This window comes from Podarcis cretensis (genome assembly GCF_951804945.1).
Source record: "Podarcis cretensis genome assembly, chromosome: 3".
Classification (NCBI taxonomy): domain Eukaryota; kingdom Metazoa; phylum Chordata; class Lepidosauria; order Squamata; family Lacertidae; genus Podarcis; species Podarcis cretensis.
This window is the reverse complement of record NC_137172.1, coordinates 34,443,671-34,467,249: the sequence shown is the minus strand read 5'-3', so window position 1 is coordinate 34,467,249 and position 23,579 is coordinate 34,443,671.

The window sequence follows — 23,579 nt, the reverse complement described above, 5'->3', positions numbered from 1 at the left end:
TGCCACAAAAATGCCCCATCCCTTGTATAAACGGTTGTCAAATTTCTGAAAGACCATCTCCTTCCCTACTGCCCCTCCCAGGTGTTAAGGCCAGTGGAGAGGGTCCTCTTGATAGTTCCACCTCCCACAGAAGTTCAGGTGGATGACCTAAAAGAGGAGAATCTCTGTGGCAGCCCCTAAGTTGTGGAATTCCCTCCCCACAGAGGTGTGGCTTCTTCATTGTACAACTTTAAGTGACCGTTGAAGATGTACCACTTTACCTTTTACCCCTGAGATGTGTGTTTTCTAAGTCCACTCTATTCCTGTGACTGTGCTGTTTTGCCTGTCCTTAATTAACAATTTTAAATTGCCATCACCTATGCTGCGACCTGCTTGGTGAAGGATAAATTTAATCATCACCATCATCATATCTTGCAGCCATGATGTCTGCCAGCAAAAAGCATTTCTGCCATTTGATCTTCTACAGTGAACACATTTTATCATTCTAACCCAATTCCTCGCGGCTTGTTGTTCTGCTGGGTTGCTTCCAACCAGGCCAGGTTTCCTGTGCGTATAAGCTTACATGCTCCCGGAATGTGATCTGGATGACAGCCCTACCGAGGAAAGGGGGCAGGAGCTACTGTTAACTCAGCCAGGTCATGCCTCTGCAAGCTGGAATTAGCCAATATCGCTCCAAGATGACTTACTAAGGCTCTTAGAAGCAAATATTGCACGGGTGGAACTCCACTGGAGGCAAAGGAGATCACATCAAGAAACGATCTAGGGTCACTCACGATCCCATTAAGACTTCCTAGCTTGCGGAAGGCTCTGCTGCTGACGTACATCTTTCTAATTATAACTAATACCTTATTGTGAATCTTCTTCCTTTAGTATTTATGGGAATAAGAGTGCTTTAAGGAAACAGCTCCAGACCTTCACCAGAAAAGAGCAGAGTTCCATGCAGAAGTGATTTCGTGAGTCTGGATGCTGTAGGATGGGCACTTTATAAAGCGGTAATTTGCTCATTCTGTCACTGATATTTTTTTTGGGGGGGGGGGGAGGGACACTATATAAATGTTCAAGGTCAGAATTCTGAGTGAGCTAGTATCAATGCCTGATAAACACTGCCCCTATTTTGCCTCTTAGGGAGCAGCATAGAAGCCAATTCCTAGGGACTGAGGGGTCTTTGCCCCCCAATAAAATATTTCAGGGGGCCGCCCCCCAAGTTGATGGACATTGCCCTTCAAATGGTGTGCATCCACCATATCATGTGATCGATTATGTGGGATGGGGCTTACCTGGGCCCCTCCAATATTTTATTCAAGTTGGCACCCCTGGGGAGCAGCACTATTTGACACAAGCACACATCCATAGGTGTTGTGGAAACCTGAGCATGACTACTAAGAGACCTTGCTGTGCATAGCTTGACCATTTCAGTTAGAAATGATAGCTGGTATCATGTTATAGGACTCTTAAGTGATTGCAGAAGAAATGCCCTCTTGCTTTTAAAACAATGCAGAACAGGGAGAGCCCATGGATACAACTGACAGAAAAGAGGTTAATAGTTAGCTGTAATAGAGGAGTGGGTAATGGTGGTGGTTGTTTTCCTAAGAGGCCCAAACGACTACCTGTAATTTTGATGTGAAATATAATTCTGCTGCTTTTGCTGGTTCATTCTCTTTCCAGAAGGGGGAGCATGTTTTCCATTAAACAGTGCTGTATGCATACAAGAGACTGAAATGTGGGAACAGCTACAAGGAGGGGGGAGAGGCAGAAGTAGGCAGTGAATAGCTGTAGTTGGCAATTTGTTTGGTGGTGTGTTTTTTTTAAGGGACAATTTTCAAGTTGAACAAAAGCTGAAAGGCTGGCTCTCCCTATTGCCTCACTTTTGCGTCAGTGCTAAGTAACAGTTTATTCTCCTCGGTTTGAGTCCTCCCCATATGACTTAGGCAGGGAATCAGCCCCCGAGATGCACATTTTCAGAACGCCGGCAGAGCCGTTTCTGCTATTCACATTGAGGGCAGGAGGGCTGCTTTCATCCACATGGGGAGCATGAACATGAATAATAAGGAAGGGCATTGCCAACAGTACAAGGGTGGAAAAACTCTTTGTGTGGTTCTTGGAAGAAATCAGGTCCAATCCGCTCATTACTTGCACAGCATGGCATTCACTGTGGCATAGCTGTTCCTACATCACCCTGGTCTTGTTTGAAGTGAAGAAGTCATATGCCTGAGACTGGTGCAGTGGTTACTTCCCACACCAACAATTCTAGCATCCCGAGGTGAATGTACACCAACATAGCAATAGAGATGGGTGGTTCTCAATTTCAGTTTCTCTTGATTTCCACATTTCCACATATTTTTTAAAAAAGTTTATCAGCATTTTACTGCAAATTTCTCCTAATATATTCATTTTCCTATGCATTTTTGCCTAATATACACATTTTTGCAAAGCAGTTCCCCCACATTTAACACATTCTGGTACATTGTTTTTGGTGAAAATCTGCATTTTACCCTGTGTCAGGGAACTGCCATCGGAAAGACAGGAGGTGGAGGGGCTCTCAGAAGTCAGGAGAGACTCAGCAGCGGCGGAAGGCAGCAGCAGGGGGAGAGTGGGAAATCAGGGAGAGAGAGAGACGAAGGAATGGCTCAGGGAGTCTTCCAGCGATAACAGCGGAGAAGTCTCAGGTCCTCCCATAGGTACACCCACTCCTCGCCGGAAACTGTCGCGCCGAGAATCTAGACGACGCGTTTCCGTCAAGGAGCTTTTATGCTGGAGTAGATCCGTAAACGCCCACTGTCGGATTCTGCCAGCGACTGAGGGAGCCATGCTTAAGGGCTCCGCTAAAAAACAGAGCCTTGCTAAGTTGAGCAAACTCTGAGGGACTAAGCTTTACGCACAAGCAGCTCATCATCCCATCACACCCTGGTATACACATTTTAACTTGGCTGGAGAACTGTGCTGCAAAAGTCAGAGAAGAATGGCTTTTCAAACATGAGCTCCAGTACTTGACTTCTGCCTCTAATGGCTTCACCATGTCAAGCACACTGAGCTTTAACAAAAGACCCTGAGCCAACCTAAATGCAGGTTTTATCTCTTAACTGGAAATGCAAACAACTTTGCAAAGAGGCAGTTTACCATTGGAACTGCTTGCATGAAAAAACAAAAACCAGTCTTGGGAAAAGGCCGTGAAGCCTTAGCTTTAATCCTTTCCTCATTCTCCAAATGTGCCCTTTATCATCTGTCACAAACAAACTTGAAAGCCTTGTTATCACCTTATTTACTTGCCAGAGCAAAGGTGGGGGTGTCTGTGAGGTACCCTGAGATGACATCAGCACTCCTGCTCTGAAGGGGAGAGGAAGGTGAAGAGCTGTGCTTCTCCTCCACTACCTCGCTGCCTTTAAATACAGTGGTACCTCGGGTTACATACGCTTCAAGTTACATACGCTTCAGGTTACAGACTCCATTAACCCACAAATATTGCTTCAGGTTGAGAACTTTGCTTCAGGATGAGAACAGAAATTGTGCTCTGGTGGCATGGCAGCAGCGGGAGGCCCCATTAGCGAAAGTGGTGCTTCAGGTTAAGAACAGTTTCAGGTTAAGTACGGACCTCTAGAACGAATTAAGTACTTAACCTGAGGTACCACTGTACATGTAGATTTCATCTTGCACAGGGGTTACAGTCCTGGCTATCATTGTTGTTGTCGTTTAGTCGTGTCCGACTCTTCGTGACCCCATGGACCAGAGCACGCCAGGCACTTCTGTCTTCCACTGCCTCCCACAGTTTGGTCAAACTCATGTTAGTAGCTTCAAGAACACTGTCCAACCATCTCGTCCTCTGTCGTCCCCTTCTCCTTGTGCCCTTCATCTTTCCCAACATCAGGGTCTTTTCCAGGGAGTCCTCTCTTCTCATGAGGTGGCCATGCATATATGCAAAAATCACACAAAGTTAGATGATACCTATAGTGGACCTGCATCCCAACCTGTCCAAAGCCAGTACTGAGTGGGCCTTCTCCACACACCCCACACCCCCAGCACAAGGCAGAGAGCTTTTTGAGCTTACCAGGCTCTAGGAAAGTCGCAAGGGTTCCCACGAGATATCAGACTGCTGATCCAGGTTTCTTTCCCTGCCCTCCCACCCCTTTTATTATTATTATTATTGTTTTTGGCAATCTGCGTAAAGCTATAATCACATAAGTGGAATTTGTGCAATATGTCACCTACCTGTAACCTGACTGAGATGCATAATAAATAATGAATTCTTGGGATTCAGGGCTATGATGGAGGCCTGGTGTGAAGCCCAAAAGGACTGACACACACACATCCCTCGTCTCCCTAGTGTGAAGATAGTGGAGGCAGAATTTTCTTTGTGTGTTATTTCTATGGTTACATCAGGCCGGAAGAGACTGTGACTTAGCATCCACCTTGATTAGCCTGGCTACAGAATGACTTTATATACATTAAATCCGGGGTGCTCAGCCTGATCTTGTCTACGTCCCTCTGAACCCAGAAGACTAAAGCAGCTGATGTTGGTTGAACACTTACTCTTCAATGGTCTAAAAACTGGTTGTCAATCTCTAAATATTAACATGAAAAAATCAGGCACTCTTCCTTTCCCAGGAAACTTAATACTCCCTTTTGTCTCACATTCCTCCATTCTAATCTGAAATGTCTACCAATTCCTCCTTCAGTTCTCAACATAAATTAGAATCCCCACATCACCCACAAGCACATAATGAAAAGAAATGTGTGTGTGTGTGTGTGTGTGTGTGTGTAACCACTTTTTAATTCAATAGCTGACGTGGTTTTGCCAGGGATCTTGGATATATATATGTATGCTCTTGGAGTAAATCAGGAATCTTTCCTTTAAAGCCCATGGAGCTATGTGCTTGTCATTGTGAGCGTGACTCTCTAGCAAGAAGTAATTGGGGGGGGGGGGATCCATATTTGGCTCACTTAGTCCAAAATATGCTTTGTTGGCCATCATGGCTGAGAAACAGAGAAGAATGTGAAGGTCCCTTCGCAACAGAGGGGATAAGTAGTAAAGCTGAGCAAGAAACTAATTTATATATTAACACAGCTCAGAGCAGTGGAGAAGGATCTGTGCAGACTATTGCCAATGTAAAAGTTCTGACAAGGTGGGGGGGCTGAGAAAATTACTTTCAGACATTGGGGTTTAAGTGTGATCTTCAAAAAGCTTCAGTGCTACCAGTTCTCAGCCTGGACTGCCACAAACTTTTAACTTTGTTTGAAGTTATGTGTGCATATTCATCCTTTGATGTCAGCAGCAGCATCAAGGGACAATTTGCATGTATAGTATGGAAAAAGACTCTTCCCCCTAGCATTTCTCCATATTTGAGAATGGATAAGGAACTTCTGCTTCACATGGGAAATGATGATGATGATGATGATGATGATGGTGTATTTATACTCCACCCATCTGGCTGGGCTTTGCTTGATATGCTACCAGCGTAAAGATTCATATTATAATTTTTTATCAGTTTAGATTTTAAGCTGGCCTAAAATGATTAGAAAGCCACCAAGGCAGGTAATAACATTCTGACAAACAGGTAGCATAAAACGTGGCTATGATGTGGAGTGGTTTAAAATTAGTTAGATTTTTAAAATAAAGAAAGAAAGATTTAATGTTTAGTAAAACGTAGTTCTTAGGGGAAAGGTTTGCCACAATAATGGTTACAACTATGCAAGCATTTCTACCACTGGGGCAAAACAACAGCCAAATAAATGTCGGCTAAACAGAATCTAGTTTACAAAACCTTGTCAGATCTCACCTGAAGCCGCTGCCCCACAACTCAGTAAGCGAGGCTTGGGGGGGGGGCAGCACCTTCTGTTTTGCCTCAGGTCGCGAAACGGGACAGGCTGTGTGTGTGTGTGTGTATGTGTGTTTGCGGCATCTGTATTTCACCACATAACACAAAACTCTCTGGATAGCTCACAACTATCAATCATAAAAACAATCCACATACAAAATAAGGCATAAAACCATCACATCATAAGCAACAGAAATGCATGCATACACCATCCATAAAGTACTCCCAGAGATAAAAACACTGATTTAACAACTGAGAGGCCCAAACGATATCAGTTTTCTTTCTGAGGGTATGGGTAAACAGAAAGGTTTCTCCCCTGGTGCCAAAAAGACCACATATAATTCAGGGAGCAGGTTTCAGGTTTAAAAACAATATTTTGACTTAGTCCCTGAGGGTCTAAATAAATAAAATTATTATTATTATTATTATTTCTGGCTGGGATGTTAATCATTTTTGGAGCAGTGAAGGGCTGGAAGTTGCCCATATGTTATCTTACAATTACAGTTAAGGTTGAAGAATGAGGAATTAAGACAGAGTTTCCTAAGAATTGGGAGAGCATCTGATCACTATCAAGGGAGGTATATAATCTATTTTTAATAGAGAATAGATACTAAACCAATATTAGACAAGCCTCAAAGTTCCCCAGGCTGAAAAAAAGGAAGAGCACTACTGGGAACACTTGTTTTACTGGGTGGTGGGAAGAAAGTACAACTAAAACCTGGCTGTAGCTTAATGGCAAAATGCCTGTGGAAAAGAGGTCTGAAATGAGCTCAGCTGGGTAACTGTTTCATAAGGCCATGAACCCATGGTTTTACTGTATGTCAGGCAACATAACATTATGTAATTACCCAGTAATTAGAGTAAGAAGACACACAGAGAAGCAACAAGAAACGGAGAAAGAAAGACAACCTCATCTTTATGAATAAAAACCCTGATTCACCAGGGATAGCTGCCCATCGCTACCTGTGACAGCCGTTTCTGCTACCTATCCAATTTCTTGCTGCCATAAAGCTATTTTAAAAAATGAAGTGGGTAGCCCAATTTCTGATCACATGAATGAGCCCTGACAGGACGAGTGTTTTTGTCAAAAAGTATTTTTTTTGAGCGTTTATTTACACTATATTGTAAATTTATCATTGTGGTGCCCATCATTATCATCATTATTTTTTAAGTAAGGTGTCTTCCAACATCACCCTACAATAATAGCTATTCTTCACAATAAAAACAATTAAAAAATGAATTCCCATTTGGATCAGGAATTCTCTCTCTCTCTCTCTCTCTCTCTCACACACACACACACACACACACACTGCAGTTTGTTAAGGGTGCTGGAAATTGTAGCTCGGGGGGGGGGTCTCCTAACAACTTTCAGCACACTTAACAAACCAAACTAGCAAGAAATGAAATGCAAACAAATGAATTCAATTAAAAGAAAATCTTATGAGGAACAGAAGCCAAGCCTTAACGAGGAAAAGTTGAGAGAGTTAGGGATCTTTAGTGTGGAAAAGAGGAGACCGAGAGGAGATAGGATAGCATCTAAAGGGCTGTCACAAGCTTGCTTTCTCCTGCTTTGGAGGGTAGGTCTTGAACCAATGGCTTCAAGTTACAAGAAAGGAGATTCCAGCTAAACATCCGGAAAAAAATTTATGACGCTAAGAGCTGTTTGACAGTGGGACAGACTCCCTCGAAAGGTGGTGGCCTCTCCTTCAATGGAGGATTTTAAGGTGAGGTTAGATGGCCATCTGTCATGGATGCTTGAGTTCAGACTCCAGCATTGCGGGGGGTTGGACTACAGACCCTTGGGGTCCCTTCCAACTCTACTCTTCTAGGATTCTATGACAATTAAAAAATGTACACGATAAAATTCCTAAAAATGCACAATCCCAAAAGAAAGGATTGGTTGCTATGAAAGGCAAAGGACCAGAGACTTGGATTTGATATCCCGCTTTAGCATTACCCGAAGGAGTCTCAAAGCGGCTAACATTCTCCTTTCCCTTCCTCCCCCACAACAAGCACTCTGTGAGGTGAGTGGGGCTGAGAGACTTCAAAGAAGTGTGACTGGCCCAAGGTCACCCAGCAGCTGCATGTGGAGGAGCGGGGACGCGAACCCGGTTCACCAGATTATGAGTCTACTGCTCTTAACCACTACACCACACTGGCTCTTGTCTTACCAAATACAAAACAATAAAAATGGCATCCCTAACTGCACCTCACTTTAGGAAATTCTGTTCTAATGAGGATGGTAGCCGTGGTTAGATACTTCAAAGCATTGCTCTTGTAAGTGCTAATATGTTCCACTTAGAATTCTCAGGATCAGATATCTTGAGCTATGCAGTCCAAGCTGTGTTGCTGATAGGGATTGCAAAATGCAGTGAGGATTGTACTCTCTGATTCTGTAGCTGTCAATCAGGCACTGCAGAGGCTATATACTAAGGCTAAGCATTGTGCTCCCTGCCATCTGAAGTGCTGAAATGTTGCCTTTCCGAGCAACTGACTTTCTATTACTCATCTAATGCTGCAGTGCTTTAAAAAAAAAAAAAAGAGTTAAAAAAGAGTGAGTGTGAACCTCAAAGGTGCCCTGAGATGCAAACTCCTTGCTAAAGGAATAAATTTCACCTGACTGCTGGAGCAAAATCACAGCGAAACACCGTGATCTGCTAAAATATTTTCCATGTAACAAACCTAAGTCAAACTCATTTCACTTATTGTGGCACCACTTTCTTTCTCTAGCTCTGTTCTTGCCTTTATTCTTATGCATTAAAGGTAAAGGTAAAGGTACCCCTGCCCGTACGGGCCAGTCTTGACAGACTCTGGGGTTGTGCGCCCATCTCACTTAAGAGGCCAGGGGCCAGCGCTGTCCGGAGACACTTCCGGGTCATGTGGCCAGCGTGACATCGCTGCTCTGGCGAGCCAGAGCCACACACGGAAACGCCGTTTACCTTCCCGCCGGTAAGCGGTCCCTATTTATCTACTTGCACCCGGAGGTGCTTTCGAACTGCTAGGTTGGCAGGCGCTGGGACCGAGCAGCGGGAGCGCACCCCGCCGCAGGGATTCGAACCGCCGACCTTTCGATCGGCAAGTCCTAGGCGCTGAGGCTTTAACCCACAGCGCCACCTGCGTCCATTCTTATGCATTAATTAGAAGCATTTTTTAGCCTAAAAAGCTCTTAGAACAGGAAGCAGAAGAGGAAGACGACATTCCTGTCCTCAGGCTTACAATCTAAAAGATGTGGCACCAAAGGAAAGCGGGATGGAGAAGGAGAAGGGGGGAAATCATGACCAACCATCAATTTTTTGCATTGCAAATTTCTTATACAGTGGTACCTCGGGTTAAGAACTTAATTCGTTCTGGAGGTCTATTCTTAACCTGAAACTGTTCTTAACCTGAAGCACCACTTTAGCTACTGGAGCCTCCCACCGCCAGAGCACGATTTCTGTTCTCATCCTGAAGCAAAGTTCTTAACCCGAGGTACTATTTCTGGGTCAGCGGAGTCTGTAACCTGAAGCATCTGTAACCTGAAGCGTCTGTAACCTGAGGTACCACTGTAATGGAATTAGTTCAAAGAGAGGAGGAGCCAAAAGGCGCTCTTCTCTCAGCAGAGCCAGTGAATGGAGAGCCACTGAATACAGTGGTACCTCGGGTTACATATGCTTCAGGTTACATACGCTTCAGGTTACAGACTTCGCTAACCCAGAAATAGTACCTCGGGTTAAGAACTTTGCTTCAGGATGAGAACAGAAATCGTGCTCTGGCGGCACGGCAGCAGCAGGAGGCCCCATTAGCTAAAGTGGTCTTCAGGTTAAGAACAGTTTCAGGTTAAGAACGGACCTCAGGAATGAATTAAGTATTTAACCTGAGGTACCACTGTATCTGGAGTGGGGAGCAGAATAGCACTTTCTAGCCTTCCCTTTTACAGTCAGTGGAGTGTGTGAACAGGACCACACACTTTCTACTATCTGCACATAGGCTCTTCCATGGAATCAGGAAATGCTTGGCTATTCTACTGCTGACCACTCCATGCATTTGGAAAATATAGTTCTTGAAAGTGGTAACGGGGCACCTCTCAACTTTTGACAAAAGCTATGGAAAATATGCTTTAACTTAGGACATGCCTGGGGTTTCCTCCTCCCAAGCCCTTCTAACAAGGCTGCTGTACCTTTTAATTAGGTGCAATGTCGGATATAAAAGGTCCTTCCTTTCATTGCATTTCTATGCTAGGAAGAACTTCACTTGCTGAGCTTAGCTGGCATGAGCCCTGGAGAATTATCTCCAGGTACTGTCCTGCTTTTGCCTCTAATAATATCAGCCTTCTGTGATCCTCCTTTCCTTACTGAAATAGTGTCTCTTTCCCAGCACAATCGCCAGGTCTTTAACACAGCTGCACGGCAGGCAGAAATTCAGCAAGTCCAGTTGTCCCCATCACCACTTCACCTTCGCAGAGATGTCAGCCCAGGAGAAAAGTAGCAAGCCTTTCTCACACGCAGCTTGCGAGGTGCATTTCCCAGTCACTGTGACATCTTTCATCCTAAGTTCACTCTGTTCCACTTGTACCTCTTCGCTTCCACTGACTCCACGAAGGAGAGGGAAGCCTTGATTAGCCATTTCTTTTCCACAGGCGGCAGTGAAATTCAAGCACCATCTGTGAAATGCGATCGGTTTAAAGAGGTTCTGCGGAAAGTAACTGGAAAGAATGACACCACGAGACCCCTTCCCCCCCCCCCCAGCGAAATAAATAAACTGATACACTCTGTAACTAGGAGAGCATTTGGTAAGGTGGAGTGGCTACCTTGGGACGGGTTCAGGTAAGGGAAGGCACAGTGGGTTGGATAAAGTTGCTAGGGGATGGTTCAGGTGCAATCGGCCTTGCTGAGCTGTAGGAGAGCAGACTAGGTCCATGTTTTCATACTGGGGTAAATAAGGGTGTGAGCTGCCTTTGTGTGACCCCCATCTCAGGCAGTTCAGGCAGCTAGCAACAAATTAAAGAACCTCTTAGGGACCAGACACATCTTGTTCTCCAGCTGCAAACACACCATACATGTAAAAAAGCACACCCAAAGTATTCTGGGAACTGTAGTTTGTTAAGGGTTCTGTTAACTGGAGCTCTGTGTAGGGTTACACTACAGTTCCCAGCATTCTTGAGGGGAAGTGCTTTAAATGTATGGTGAGTCCCACAAGTTTCACTTCAGGGCTACCAGATGCAGAAGGAAGACGTTGATGGGAGGTGAACATCTTATGGAAAGGAGGACAGCAGGGAGCACCACCACCAATCTGAGACTCTGTGTGGGAGAGAAGATGCTTGTATACATGTGAGTGAGATAACATACATGCACATGCATGTGCCGTCGCTATTACAAAATTACTATTCCGCGATTTGCTGCGATGTGTTTTTAAAGGATCGTGTTGTGTGTCATTACCTGTTTTCTTTCTTGTAAGCTGCCATGCAACTTGTGCAAAGGGCAGAACTTAAACCATCCAAATAAACCAAGAAATGTGACTGGTACCTCACTGTACCCCAGCAGCTGGGGAAGAAACTTCCTGCATGTTGCAACCAAGTAACGAACATTTATGGCTCATAATGTCTCAAAAGGCAGGATATACTGGGCAAGGCTCTACTGTTCTTTCCCATTCAGCAGTTACCTCACAATGGGATTCGATGGTGTATACTGATCTGGGAATCCAAAAGAAATGAAGCAGGAGGGTGGTGGTGGGGGAAGTAGTCTGCACTAAGAGGTTACTCAAAAACCTATGTCTTCCAGCCCCTCTTAAGGTATATCTGTGTCTACAATGTTGGCTTCCCTTTCTTCCATCAGTCACCTCTGTTTCAGTTGTGATGCCAGAAGTTGGGCCACTTCCTGCATCACCATTGCTCTCTGTCTTCACATGGCAATCCCTGCATCAGTGCTGTTTCCACATGATGTCTCTGCCACCTCTGTTGGGAGAATAAGGACATACTGTACTTCTGTTATTTCCAAGGGATTGTGCCTGACTTGCCCTACCTGACACCCTCCTGATGTTTTAGACTACAACTCCCATCAGTCCCCCAATCATCTGGAAGACACCAGGATGAGGAAGGCAAGATTATTCCCTGCATGGTTAGCATGAGGTGTTAAGCCCCATGTGTAGAGAGGTGCTTCACACTGTATATTTTTATTACTCGGGAATGTTCCTTAAAATCACTTTCTGCACTATAGGAATGTTGACTGCTTCCTTCACAAGGGTAAAGTCCATTGGTCCAAATAGTACTTTACTCCTATGTACCTGTATGGAAGATTACAGTTACCATGTACATAGTCACATTTGGGGGATTTGTTACCAAAAGATGTATTGATAGCCATCAGCTTGGATGGCTTCAAAAGGGGGGTAGACACATTCCTGAAGAATGAGGCTGCATATGGCTATTGAGCATGACAGCTATTGATGCTCCTGAATTCCACTTGCTAAGAATCACAACTGGGGGAGAGTGGTATAGCACTCATGTCCTGTTTGCAGCTTCCCATAAGCTACAGTGAGAACAGGATGCTGGATCAGGTGGGCCTTTGGTCTCATCCAGCAGGACTCTTCTTACGTGGGAAGAGTTCATGCAAAATTACTAAGGCACAGGTTGTACTTGCCACTGGAAGCAACCAAAAGAGTCCTTCACCTGCTAAGTGAGCCTCTTCTTGCTATAGAGCAGGGTTTCCCAAACTTGAGTCACCAGCTGTTGTTGTTTTTTTACTACAAATCCCATCATCCTTAGCTAGCAGGACCAACGGTTAGGGATGATGGGAACTGTAGTCCCAGGTTTGGGAAACCCTGCTATAGAGCAGGGGTCAGCAACCTTTTTCAGCCATGAGCTGGTCCACCGTCCCTCAGACCATGTGGTGGGCAGGACTATATTTTGGGGGGTGGGGTGGGGGGAATGAACGAATTCCTATGCCCCACAAATATCCCAGAGATGCATTTTAAATAACAGCACACATTCTATTCATGTAAAAACACCAGGCAGGCCCCACAAATAACCCAGAAATGCATTTTAAATAAAAGGACACATTCTACTCATGTCAAAACACGCTGATTCCCGGACTGTCCGTAGGCCGGATTGAGAAGGTGATTGGGCCGCATCCGGCTCTTAGGTTGCCTACCCTGATATAGAGCACCCTAGCCATGTTACTGGAAGCAGGAGTAGAAAGCTGAGAGTGCTGAGAGTCTCACAGCACAAAGGCGGCATTACACTTGGCAAGTAGCTCTGTACGTTATGGCCTGGAACATGATTACTCACCCTAAAAATGATGCATTTCATGGTCTGCATGTGGCAATCGCAATGTGCTTTCTGGTTCCAGCTTTCATGAAGACACGGGTCCTGCTGAGCCCTTTCCAGAGTCATTTTATACGTCTTTCTTGCTTGCAGCAATGTGTGGTCAATGTATGGCAAAAAATATAGCAGCACAAGTATCAGGAAACGCCTGCTGCGAGTCTTCTGTAAGAATGAAACTCTAGATAATTTAAATGCTGTGATGTGCTGCCAGCAAAATGAGTAGCTACTTGTATTATTTTATATCTGAAAGTTATGAATTGCCTTTGAAAAAGATTCCAATACAATAAATCCAGGGAGTTAAAATGCTTTAGCTATCTGCACTTTCATTCATACAAAAGGCTCAAGGGCATATTCACACAACCACATTACTCTGTTGATTTGTGAAAATAGACTTCCAGTTACCTTGGCTTGTGCTGAGATGCAAATTGTGTCTGTGGAGGTGGGGTTTTTATCTTTTGGAATTCCACTGCAAAACTATCCTAAATGCCGCACGCTGAAAAATCAATGAGAATGGGCTCTCATCAACTGGAAGCTTTCCCTGGCATCTTTCTTGGAATATTTTGGGATGGCTACCTGCAAATGAGTGTTACTGTTCCCAAATTGTAACCCAGAAAATTATACTTAAACAAGTGTTGGAACCTATTTGTGTGGGAGTGTGGGATAGAGACCAATAGCAAAATATATAGAGAGGGGGATTTATATGGTATTCATGGATGGGCTCTCATATGATGTTGGTAGGGCAGAAACAAAACGCATTTGCATATGAAGCAAAACAGTGGTGCAATTGCTTCACCATGCTCCAAAGTGCAGGTTTTATCATTCCCACTCTGCCATCTGAAAAGAGCAATTGGTGAAAGGATGACAAAATGGCTCTTCACTTCCTAATTGGACCCACATTGGTGCCTAGGTCACCCATTGGTGATCACAACACACTATCCTCTCCTGTCAAGGTGTGTATGTCAAGGTTACAATCTACGATATAGCACTTTGCTTACAAGAAGGGCTGCGAGGGGCTGGGATCAACAGGCAGAGATACCAAAGCAGCAATTTGAGACCTACATAGACAAGACCAAAGATTGGCTTTTACCCAGACATAGACCTGTCCCTGACCTGGGACTTTTGAAGCTCAGGTCAGGAGGAACTAATGGGCTGCCTGGGAGGTGATGCCATGCTGAACCCTAGAGAGACAATCCTGCCCCTTCTTTCTCCCTGTTGTAGCCTTGAGTGCCTCAACTCAAAGGGGATCACATACAGACCAGTGCACAGATCCCAGGGCCCCTAGAGGATAAGACCCCCTTTTCATTAATTCTATCTTAATGGTGGCCACTTTTTACTAGCATTGTATAAGAATGAATTTCTTTCTAACTTTTTAACAATCCAATTTAAATATGAAATTCTTATCTGCTCTCGCTGTTATTCTAATAAGCTGAAAAGGTTGCCCAACCTTTTATAAGGGGAAAACATATGTGTAAATTTGAATTTGTTTGGTGGCTGAGTTGTTCAACTATTCTGCACATGGCCAGGCATTTTAGTACTATTGCTGAGCAGTCTGGATTGCCCTGGTGCATAGAAACATCGTCATCATCATCATCATATTTATATGTCGCCCATCTTGCTGGGTTATTAGCACAAACTATAGTAGGTCATCCTTTGCCAACTTTCCTAGTATGTTTAGGTGAAACATAGCAAAATAATAAATGGGATATGTGGCCATGGAAGCAGGTGACCCATTCACCAAGTGTACAGTGCACTCTGGGTTCTAGAAAAACAGATGATTTATAGATGAGTCAGCCCTGACTCTGTGGCATCATAAATAAGAATATTTGTCTTAGATCAGAGAGATTTCCATTTGTGTCATAAATAGTTTCACAGGTTCCACAACTTGTGGGAATGCCTCTCCCTGTCTTACAAAACTCTACTTTTAACAAATATTCTGCTATTAGGGAGCAAAACTGTTCCCTACAGTGTGGGAGTTAACTTGAAATAGCTGTTCCAGCCTTGCACTCTCTTTGGTCTCAGTTAGTCAGATTAATCACTCAGCAGCCTTCATTCAGTGTAGTACTTGAAAAATCAAGAACAAAGGATCCCAATCAGATCCCAGACTCAAAGGAAACGGCCCAGGCTGATAAAGAGAAAAACGCAGAATTCTAGCGCTGCTGAATACAGAACAGTTTTCATGCACAAAGTGTCAGGTTTTGGTGGGACATAAAATGCCAGTTTTGTTTAGTTTTTGTTTTGTTATCTGCTTTTTGGTGGGGGCAACTTTTAAAACCTGAATAAGACAAATATGGATGTTTGTAAATTGTGCTTTATAGGCATATGTTTTATTTATCAAAAAGAAGGCTAAATAATATGTATTTTGTGAAAACTAAAATATAATCTGTGGCTTCAGCCTATGGCAATGGACCATCTTGAAGGGTTATTAGCTACTGTTATCTAACAGTTGAGGGTGAGGTGGAGCTGTGACCAACTGACTTTTGACAGTTACAGGTAGGTAGCCGTGTTGGTCTGCCATAGTCAAAACAAAATAAAAGAAAAAAAATTCCTTCCAGTAGCACCTTAAAGACCAACTAAGTTAGTTCTAGGTATGAGCTTTCGTGTGCATGCACACTTCTTCAGATACACTGAAACAGAAGTCACCAGACCCTTCTATATAGTGAGAAGGTGGGGAGGGGTATTACTATCTGCCAATCACCCATTCCCACCACCCTTCTGAGTAATACCCCTCCCCACCTTCTCACTATATAGAAGGGTCTGGTGACTTCTGTTTCAGTGTATCTGAAGAAGTGTGCATGCACACAAAAGTGTGCATGCACACGAAAGCTCATACCTAGAACTAACTTAGTTGGTCTTTAAGGTGCTACTGGAAGGAATTTTTTTTCTTTTATTTTGTTTTGACTTTTGACAGGCAGTGCAGTGAGTCAAGTAAAAAGAGGGAGCATAACAGCATGGCAACTGGTAGTCTAAATAACAACTTAGAGCATGGGTAAGGATCCTGCTGCCTTCCAGCTGTTGTTGGACTCCAGTTCTTGTCAGCCAATGGACAGAGATAGAATCACAGAATGGTAGAGTTGGAAGGGGCCCCCAAGAGTCATTTAGTCCAACCGCATGCTATGCAGGAATTTCAGCTAAAGAATCCATGACAGATGATGAGAGCCTACTTACATCTAGAGGGACAGAGGTGCCCCATTCCTGACTTAGGGGGTGGGGATTCTTCTTTATATAGATCTCCTTTGGTTGATATGCGTAGAGCAGGCATAGGCAAACTCGGCCCTCCAACTGTTTTGAGACTACAATTCCCACTATCCCTGACCACTGGTCCTGTTAGCTAGGGATGATGGGAGTTGTAGTCCCAAAACAGCTGGAGGGCCGAGTTTGCCTATGCCTGGCCTAGAGGAACAGGGATGACCATCAAGAGTTGAATTTGGTGATTGGTAAAGGCTCGTTCGGAGAAACCAGGATCTCTAGGGGAGTCACAACTGTCTCTTTTATACAGTGGTACCTCAGGTTAAGAACTTAATTCATTCTGGAGGTCCGTTCTTAACTGAACTGAAACTGTTCTTAACCTGAGGTACCACTTTAGCTAATGGGGCCTGCCACTGCCGCTGCGTCGCTGCCTCACGATTTCTGTTCATCCTGAGGTAAAGTTCTTAACCTGAGGTACTATTTCTGGGTTAGTGGAGTCTGTAACCTGAAGCGTCTGTAACCTGAAGCATCTGTAACCCAAGGTACCACTGTACTGCAGTCCCGTACGTATCGACTCAAAAGTAAGCCTCAGTGTGACTAGAGCTATCTAAGACATTTTGCTGCCTGAGACAAAGCACAAGATGGTTCCACTTCTCCAAACATACAGAAGTTGACAAGATCGGCAGCAGAATCTTATTTTGGCCCTGGTGACAGAACAGCCTCTGCCACCACACCTGAGGCTAGCAGGCTCTCTTAGTAGGTGCAGTGTAGGCCATGTGGCACACACAGCTCTGTCCTCCGACATATTGCTGTTGTTCCCTGACCCTTGACCTCTGCCACCCAAGGCAACTGCCTCACTCTGTCTGCCTAATGGTAGGGCCAGCCCTGAATGCAATTTATTCCCATGCAAATGCTCGTTGGATTGCAACCTTAGGAAGAGCAGTGTGCAGAGGAGCCTCCAAGTTCATTTTATAAAGTCTTCACGTTATAAAGGTGATGGTTTGACTCATAAATTGCTTAGGACTGGCATACTTGAAGGGCAATCCTAATCCCTGCCAGGCAGCACTAACTTTTAAGAGAGTGCTGGAGCAACTGCTGCGTCCAGAGCCTCACCCCTCAGACCACCTAAGGAGGAACTATAGGGCAGGAAAAGTCTGTATGTTTGCTGCACCACTTTCACATCAGCCCCCTTCCCCACAACTTGCCAGTAGCTGGATTGGCTTAGGATCTCCGCTCTGCCACATTTCAGGGGTTCACACCGGCAACCGCTGGCAGTGGCAGAGCCTCTTGAGCAGAAGGACACCTCTGCCTTATTCCAAGCCACTTCCAGAAGTGCAGGTTGAAAGTTTGGATTGCTTGGCCCAATGTAATATATTTGCTCTTTCTCTCTCCCTCTTAAGATTAGCCAAAATCTAAGTCTACATATGCTAGAGGCAGATATACAAGCTTGCACTAATAGTAAAACAAAAGCAGGTGTCTTCACTTTTTTATGTTCACATTTCTCCATGTTTTAGAGAAATGCAAACTGTTTAGCAGCTATTTCCAGAAGATTATCCACTGGGAATTTATTGGGAATGTGGAATATAAATTTAATTGCTAGTTACGCACTCAATATTTCACTCTCCTTGATTTATCGAAGTGCCTGATCTTAGGGGACATCCATGCTTGGAAAGCTGAAGCTTGTGGTTGTTTGATTTAGCCAAGGAGACCTTGATTATTTTTTTATTTGATTAACTTGCTGGCTCCACTTAAAAAAAAAAAAAAGCAAACAAACATTTTTTTAAAAAAATCTCTGTTGCTATAAACTGCACTGATGTCCTTCAGGGCACCACTGCACACACAAAATTATCCTTTTTGGGGGGAGAAGAGGGTATCATAAGGCTTATTCATTACTTAATTATTTTAAGACATCTGATGTCCCTGAGCTGAAGGGTCTCATTGTTAACCCTTAAAATTAAGTGCACTCAGAATTTTTATTAGTGTGCACAGAAAGAGAGCTGCTGGATGCCACAAATTCCGACATATGTCCAACATACATATATCCAGAATAAAGAGAATTTCCCATTTACATCACAACAATATTTATATTAAAGGGTGACAGGATGTATTTAGAGTCAGGGACTTTAGATTTCACACACATATACATATGCTTGTGTATCCCTCCCTGCCCTCAACCCCCCCCAATGTTTTCAACTCCTGGTAATCAAAGGGACATGGCCAAGAGATAATTGGACATTGGCTATCCCCAGGTGTCATCAGGTGCTCTCACCACTGTTCCATATGGGCTATCAAGTCTGACTAATGCATTGTATTTCCAATAAAAATAAATCTGAAACTGTGGCCATTGCTTAAAAAAGCTCTTCCATGCCCATTCTTACTGGCTGAAAAGGTGAGTGTGGTAGTTTGTTCAGTGGGTGTTTTGTGTTCATAATCTGTGCAGCTGGACAGAATGCTAGGAGAACCCAGTTTGCTAAAAGAACCCCAATGATGGCAAATCAGCCTTTTGCATGCTTGCTTTGTTTACAAGCAGAGGCAATGGGAATAATTGTCTATTTCTCCCAAATACATTTTCAAAATGTGGAGAGAGCCTAGGTGGAAGGCTGACACCGAATCATGCATGTGCAACCCTAAGGATAGCATAACTGCCCCAGAATAACCTAAGGAAAGAGGCTGAAATTTCATGGCTGTACTTCTAACATGGGAACACTGGAAGGAGCAGGTGAGCAGGCAAACAGATGCATTACACACAAAAGAACCAAAACTACACTGGATAGAAGTGCTGTAACTTCCACTGCAAACATCAGTGTAGAGATCCTGAGAAAAGGCCTTAGACTCCAGCATTAAGGAATTTCTTAGACCACATCTGCGCTGCTTTCTACAAGCTTGCACTGTTTTGAATGTGCTCCAGGGAGCCTTTCTACATAGATACTGTTGCATGGGAGCCACTTTTCTATGATGCAAAAAAAAAAAAAAAAAAAAAAGCCTTTATTGACCAGCTTGTTTTTTAAACGGTCTTTCTGATATATGGTTGTGCATTGTCTGTCCACCTGTCTCTGTGTTTTCTTTTTTTTTTTTTTAATAAATATTTATTAGCATTTCAATAATACACATAGACCCACACACAAAAAAAGAAAAAAATAACAAAAAATACAAGAGTTTAAAAAGAAAACAATTAAAAACAAAATGAAATTTCAATTGCTTATTTTCATATAACTTCTTTCTTAGACCTCCTCTCCCCTCCCCTTCTTGTATTCCAGTTCAAGTTATTAGTCCTGCAAATCCTTATTACTTAATTCTCAACCTTAAACTTAATAATTTTAACATACTGTAAATTTACCTTTCCTCATTCTTCCATAAAATTATTATTGCATTCCTCATTTTCATTTCATTTTAACCATTTTAAACACCAATTTTAGCTTATCTAATCTTAAACATCTTATACATCATTTCTTATTCTTTAACATATTTCTTAAAGTCAATATTTCCCTTCCATGGCTTTCCCAACTTCCATACAAATATCAAAACAAATTAAAAATAAGTAATTAAGAATTCTGTACCCTTTGGATTACCAAACTCCAACCCCCCTTTCCCGGTTTGGTCCCCAATAAATGTTCATCAATCAATACTGTTTAACCTGGAGATCTCACGTCCGAGGCTCTCAAGTCACCCTCAGTTCCTCTCTGCCGGCCTCTTGGATAGTCCTTTAGGTTAAGCCCCAAGGCTCGAAGGGGCTCTGACCCAACAAAATCCATGATTTTTCCAGTTGGCCCTCCATATTTAAGATTAATACTAATGAGGTGCTCCACTCTCAAATTTGCAATTTCCAACTCAGACCAAACTTTCCACCTCAAATTTTTATTCTCCTTTGTTGTCTGCATGCCAGGCCCCAAACTGTAATTCTCCCTTGACATCTGCGAAATTACCAGTCCATCTTCCTTTTCCTCGAAATCCACAGTCTCATGGCTCTCAAGTTCCTCTTGTTGTTGATGTATATAAACTTCCTGCCTCCACTCCCTGTCAGCTTCAACAATGTTGTTTACTGCCAGGGCCAGAGTGTTCGCATTTGTAGTCAAAACATCTGTCTGATCTTGTAACTTTCCCAGGAGAGCCAGTATTTTGTTGAGTTTAGTCTGATTATTGCTTCTTTCAGCCATTTTTGCAGTGTCTCTCAGTTTAAAAACCAGTCAGTAAATTAATTTGTAGCTGCTCTCCCTTATTTTCTAGAAGTTGCAACAAATATAGCCAGCAGATGCAACAAAGACAAAGTTCCCTTTATCCTTTCCTTTTGACAGCTATTTTGACAGCTGTCAAAATCTTCAATAGTTCCTCAACAGGTTCTCTCACAGGGCGCCCCCGGGTTCTGGGGGGGTGAAACTTTAGTTCCAAACGTTAAGTTTATCCTCCAGTAAAGTTTATATCGTCAAGCCGTGAAGATTGTTTTTTTTTTATAAAAAAAAGAGTTCTCTCGACCTTAAGTTGCAAGCTCTTTGCGTTAGAATATCTACTCAAAGGGGGGGGGGCGACTTCCTTTTTGACCCTTCCCCGCTCGTTCCCAATTCAGAAAAAAATTGTTTAAGATCCAAATTCCATATTTACTCACGGGTTCTTGTTTTTAAGTCCGAATGTTCCAAGGAAAAAGTCAGCGCTTCTCCGACAATGGCATGCGGCTTCGCTCCGCAGAAGGAGCAAACGACTCACAGCACCGCGCCGTCCCCCGTCCCCGTTCCTGAGCCTTTAAAAAGGCTCCTTCGCGGTTTGGGGGGGCGCAGATGGTGCCCGCCGAGTCACCACGTTCACAGGCATCAGCGCCTGTGATTTTTAAGGGTCCCCGCGTCGCCGGCGCGGACAAGACCCGATCCTGCGGAGCCGATTGCCTCCGGAGCTCGGAGGGAATCCGCCATTAATCGGCAGCGCTAACCCGGAAGTCCCTGTCTCTGTGTTTTCAGCCATTTAGATATTAATCTGCCACTCAGGGTATATGACATCAATCATAATTCACATGCTGTTATCAGTTTTTCAGAAGGTCCTGCTTCCTTCCCTCTGGTACAATAGTGATTGGGTTCATGCCAACAAGAAGGGACTGAGGTATGAATAGTTGCCCTCCTGCTTGCCCCAAAATTGCTCGGGTTTTTTGAAACATTTCCCCCAAAAAGCTTTGAATGGCTTTTCAAACATTTGATTTGAACATTCAAAGAAACTCCAGGAATCCCACACTTTTAACAGCTCCATGATGCACATGCAATTCAACAGGCGGAGCTCTCTATCGCTGTGTCTTCGTGGCACGAAAAAGCTTCCACAACTGAATTTCTATCAAGCAAAGGAAGTTAGAAGAATTTTTTTCTGGAGGATCTTGTCCATAAGTTGCTTTGAGAGCCTCTTGGGTTTATAGAGCTGGTCATCTATCTTACTTAAATAAACAAATCTTTTCACCAGCACTGTCTATAGCTTTGATCAGCCACAAGCTAGACAAACAGGGGCTTCCAAATGCAGGTTTTTAAAAGGCTTCTTCTTTTTTGATCACCTGTAGACTACTGCTAACTAAATCTAGAAAGAGGGGGGGATATATGATTTTCATTAGGGCAGAAATTGTTAACATACATGCTTGCATGTGAACATTATTTAAATATGTGCAACATAACCTATTAAACTAAGTTATTAGACTCACTGAATCAATGGACCTAAGCTAGAGTGGACCTATTGAAATTAATGGGCATGACTGCTTGGCAGGGAGTTGGACTCAATGGCCCTTGTGGTCTCTTCCAACTCTATGATTCTATGATTCTATGACTGAGTATGATTTATTTGGGTGCAACCCAGCATATTTAGGATGGGAAATACAGAAATGTTTCTGTTTGGAAATGTTTTGTGAACTGGAGATTGTCCACCTCAAGATCTACTTTGCCCCCATATATATTTATTTCTGGCACTATCATTTTGCAGTAGCCAAAAAATGTGAGGGCCAAGGATGCTGTTAGAAAAAAAGTGGGTGGGGGAGGGAGAGAGGGAGAAATCCATTGGATGCAAGAAAATAAAGGAGTGCATGGGGCTCAAAACACACATTTCTGTGCACCTGGAGACCTCATTGCTTCTTTTCCAGGTGTGCTGCTAGCCATTTCCACGATTCCTACAGCTGCCCAGGGAGCACTAACCTGCTGCTGAATGATCTACCTGCCCCAAGTTAACTGCTGGAGCATACATGGCAGGCAGCAAAAGGAATCCATTGCAGTGTCACTATATGCAGTAGAAATTGCAGAAGCTGTGGCCACAGTCCCAGAGGTAGGTGGGTGAGTAGAAAGAAAATCAAACTGGCACAGCTGCAGCCAGGTGATGGTAGGAGGGCAAGCAGCAAGGAATTCAGATGCATGTCAGAGGATTCATCTCCAAGTAGAACAGTAAACATGAATGTTGCAGGCCTGAAGGCAAATGCCAAGAGTCATCCCTTTCCACAGCTCTACTTTATGCCCATTGCTGCATTTTTCCTGATGGGGCCAAGAAGACACAGAGACAAGGGCTGTTGGGACTGATGGTTTATTTTGGCTTCATGGTGCCTCTTCACTTGCAAACAGACATTCTAGAGCTAACCACAAACTTACATAAGGGCTTCTGTGCTGCAGTTCCTTCCTGTGGCACTGCAGAAAAGCTTCAGAGCCAAACAACAGCACACAGCCTTCAAGGGCTTCTCACTACACATATGTAAACTGTAGGCACCTTGGCCTTGCTGTGATCTTCTGTTCTATGGCAACCCCGTATGTGCTAAGGCAGCTCATTCCTACATTCAGCTGGGATATCTTCACAACAACACAGCTGTGTGGCTGTTCTGGGTACCAGGAAGCAGGTGCTGTTTACTTACTGGTGGAAAATAAAGGATTTGACCTCAGACTTTCGTGTCTGTGAGCTGGGGAATAAAGGCAGTAGCTCAGAGGTAGATTTAGGGTGCATGTTTCCAGATTCGATCCCCAGCATCTCTTGCTGGAGCTGGGAAGGATTCTTCTCTTAAACCTTGGAGAGTCACTGCCAGTCCGTGTAGGTATAAGGAATTTGCTGCCCTCCAGGGGTTGATGGAGCCCAGCTCAGCCAAAGCTGAGCTAGACAGACTAATGATCAAACTGATAGCTTTGTGGGTTCCTCAGTGATTCAATCTCGTGGGAAAACTGAGGAACAACATCGAAAACTATTCCTTACTCCCACATATTGTAAGCATATTAAAAATAAATCCCATTCTGGGGGTGGGGTGGGGGAGCAAGGCAGAGGAGAAAGTAGTTCAGCCCAGTAAATTTATGATCCTGCAA